This window comes from Pinus tabuliformis, chromosome 4_1 (genome assembly GCF_031772625.1).
Source record: "Pinus tabuliformis cultivar Carrire ecotype Pingquan chromosome 4_1, CPIR1, whole genome shotgun sequence".
In the NCBI taxonomy this organism is placed as follows: Eukaryota; Viridiplantae; Streptophyta; class Pinopsida; order Pinales; family Pinaceae; genus Pinus; species Pinus tabuliformis.
Window position 1 is genome coordinate 614,487,253 of NC_142303.1, and position 3,943 is coordinate 614,491,195.

Sequence of the window (3,943 nt, forward strand, 5' to 3'; positions counted from 1 at the left end):
GTAAAAATACTTATTTGGTTATATATAAATAGACTTAAATAGACTTAGTAATCAAATTAACTATTTATTTATTTCATTAATATTTGATCCTATAATATTATAAGTTTATATGCAGTTTATTTAAGAGGATAATAAATTATTTATTAGCTTTAATGTTCTTAGTTCATAAAAATTTTGATTAATTAAAAGCACATATATTTAGTTACATATAGATTTAAATAAAATAAATAAATCTATCAAATTAATTAATTAACTAATTTTTCCCTAACTCTTGGTCTAGTCAAATGTAGTTGTTGCCCAGTCAATTATAGTCGTTTCCTATGGTCAAAAGTAGTTGTTTCTTTCTAGTCGTTTCCTATGGTCAAAAGTAGTTGTTTCTTTCTAGCGGTTTGAATGCTCGGTCTCTCTATTTAATTTGTTGTCATGATCTAGTTCTTCATCTTGTCCTGGTGATGAACCACACTTGCTAAATGCATCAATAAATAAATTTCGATATAATTATCGCCAAAAACATATCTCAAAAACTTCCCCTAAATTATTAGACATAATAACAAAAACCAAAACAAACATCATTATTGTTATTTTTCAGGGACTTATAATAACCTTTCACTTACCACTTTGACAAATCTAAATTAATTTTTAATTTAATTTTTTGAAATTAATACTTATTATACATTACATATTTGTGCGAATAAACATGGGACTGTTTAAATATTTCAAATATAGATTTATTTTAATTACGCCGTAAGGCGTTTCCCTCTTAGATCCATCCCCCATTTTGTCTACGTGTCCTCCTCTGACGCCGTACGATGAGATGTTAGACGATTACAAACACCACAACCGTCGATCAAAAATGTCACTGAGGCGGTCCGGGTAATGAAGAGCGCGGAGTGCCAATCGCCGGTCCGGGTAATGAAGAGCGCGGAGTGCCAATCGCCATTCCAGAGGTAGGGTTTCTCCAATGGTGTTCTCCAGGCGGGCGTCAGGACTTGCCTCCTCTGGATCCCTCAGGAGATTTTGAAGATGATGTGACCGCTACCAAATATCTCGATCATCCCTGTTGCTGTTTCTAGGGTTAGATCGAACGATCCAGGTGAGCGCAGGTCAGTTCAGGTGTAACTACCCCTGCCCCCTCCACCGTTTCATCGGGTCATTTGTCATGCATACTCAGCTCTGTAAACCTCTGTTGTGTGCAATATCAAACCCGTGTCCGAATTGACCTTTGTCTCATGCTGGGGGGCATTTTCATTGTCATTCAGCTTTCCGATTAGCAATCCCTGTGACTATTGCTTTGTTTTGATATAGACAATTTTGCGAATCAGGTTTATCTCTTATTTTTTCGTTCCATGAACCCCTTGGGACTTCTTTTGCAGAATTTCTAGAGAGATTGGTTGTTCGAAATCACTGAGAGGTAATTACTCTTATGTACCCTGGGTTTCTTCTATACATATTTATAAACTTTGGGGTTCGTAACTTCCTCTAACCCTCAATTAAATTTTGTTGCAGGTTTGGTCAAGGAGCCAGATTCCCTTGCTATGCTCGAATACCAAGTTCTCGATGTCGCCGAAGTAGACTTCCACGAACTCCAGTCATCATGGTATTCATATTATTTTCAATCCTCTCTTCTTTTAAACAAGGAAAGGTTATTTTCCATCTTTACGCATTTTCTTATGGCAAGGTTAATATCTCACGGTTTCCATTGCGGCATCAGACCATTCACCAAAAGAAGTATTAAGGTAAACAATCCCTTTTTACTCATGTACTGCTTTCATTCCAGGTTGGAATTAGTTTGTTAAATTGTCATTAGCTTTTATTTATAGCTTAGGATCCAGAGGAACTCTGGCTGGTGTACTCATATTGGTTGCTTTCAAATTCTTGACTTTGTACATCCCAGCGCCAGATTCTTACATTGAATCCTTTGCTTCCAGGTACTACTTCGATTGTTCCCCTGGTCGACCATCTCGTTAAAGCTTGCTGGCACAAATTTTCTGAGTTCTTATAGCTCGCTACAACTTGTTATTTAATGTTGTAACTCTCAGCATTAGTTGTCAGTGATGTCTAGGCCAGAGCTGTTAGGGTTGAATCTCAAATTTCACTTCACACAAAGGTTCCCCTTGTTACTTTGTAATACCATACCGTTGTTCCTTATTGAAGAGAGAATCTCCTCTAAATCTTGCGTCTTGATAACAAAACTTATTTTTTTTCCAGGTTTACTTGTCACTTGAAATTATGTAGCGTACAAGACTTGTTATATTTTGTTGGTTTGTAGCTGGCTATATTAATTTTGTTTTCTATATAGAGGGCCTTTTGACCGAAGTTCAAATTATTAACAGTTTGTTCTATCATGGTTCCAACATGTTTTATAGCGGTTGTTTGAATATGATAACTTCATGGATTATCGTTTGGTTACCTATATCTTATTTAGTGCATATGGCATTAGGATTTTACTTGGTATTAATTCTGTTCTTTATTTTCTTCCATTACAGCAGTCTTTTCTGTTAACCCTTTGGCAGTTATGTATACGTAACTGATAAAATTTTGAAACTTATATTCCATGGAAGAATTTTACTCTCAGTTTATAATATATTCCTAATCTGCCTTATGGTTATTAGCGCAATCTTCTAGTGGCTGTAACACTGCAGTAAAATTTGTAAGCGGTATATAGTCATAGACGCCGATGTACAGTTCATATTTACGCCGTAAGGCGTTTCCCTCTGAGATCCATCCCCCATTTTGCCTACATGTCCTCCTCTGACGCCGTACGATGAGATGTTAGACTATTACAAACACCACAACCGTCGATCAAAAATGTCACTGAGGCAGTCCGGGTAATGAAGAGCGCGGAGTGCCAATCGCCGGTCTGGGTAATGAAGAGCGCGGAGTGCCAATCGCCATTCCAGAGGTAGGGTTTCTCCAATGGTGTTCTCCAGGCGGGCGTCAGGACTTGCCTCCTCTGGATCCCTCAGGACTTGCCTCCCCTGCATCCCTCCACGCCGCTCTGGATCCCTCTGAATCATCCATGCAATATCCCTCTCAATCATCCATGCGTTGTATTGCAGAGGTTGGCAACAAACCCTTGCGTAGTGCCTTTGTTTGGAAAACCAGTAGGTCTAGATGCAGCCGCTGAACATACGACAATTGAATTAACACAGAGAAGCTAAAACGGTGGTGTCAATGGGATTCACTCACACAGAAAGGCGGCTTTATCAATTGATGTTTGCTGACCGTGACTATGATAAACTCGATGGAACTGGAGACAGGGCATCTCTTTCTCTCAAGGACAACGACAACGCCAAGCCTCTTGTGACTGTTGACAACTGTTTGGATAAGGGGTATTCTGTGGTGACTGTTCAGTGTAAAGACAGACCTAAGCTTCTCTTTGATATTGTTTGCAGCTTGACAGATATGGAGTATGATAAACCTGGTCTAAAGCAGATGCTTTCAAATAGAATTTGATAATAAACAACCGGCTCCTATTATCTTATGGTTTTCACATGCCGACCTGCAGCCTGATTTACATGGTTAATATGCCCGTGTGCGCGGTGGATTTGTGGCATATTCATACGAACAACTTTTTGGATGTTTTGATATTAGCAAAATCAGGTAATAAACTTCCGTTACAGGTTTCCTCTGCTCAATGTTTTTTTTTCAGATCGAATGTGAGGTCACCTAACTAAGTGCAGGAAAATCCACTGTAGGTAGTATTTCTTGTTGCGTTTAAATACATTTTGGGAAAAATCAACATGTACTGCTGCTTTCACCAACCATTTTCTGTTCTTTGAAACCGCTATCAAAAAAGAGTATGTCCTGTTGAAGTTACACCGTGCAGGGTAGAGAACTTCTGTAGGTTCATTTTGTGGTTTTCAATGTCTGAGCTAAATAATAATTCTTTTCAGTACTGCTTGTTTTTAAACTGGTTTAAGGATAACCCTGTTCTATGACG

The 3,943-nt window shown here is 38.4% G+C and overlaps 1 long non-coding RNA gene across 2 annotated transcripts; it reads left to right on the top strand.

Moving 5' to 3' along the window:
- The first annotated feature begins 740 nt into the window (after positions 1–740).
- LOC149177505 (uncharacterized) lies at positions 741–2,110 on the top strand. 2 transcript variants are annotated; one of them, XR_016258113.1, is made up of 3 exons: positions 741–1,411; positions 1,507–1,736; positions 1,929–2,110. It is a non-coding gene; the product is annotated as an uncharacterized LOC149177505 (long non-coding RNA). The 2 variants fall into 2 exon arrangements; XR_016258114.1 differs by having other exon boundaries at positions 1,507–1,597; positions 1,679–2,110.
- Positions 2,111–3,943: the final 1,833 nt, after the last annotated feature.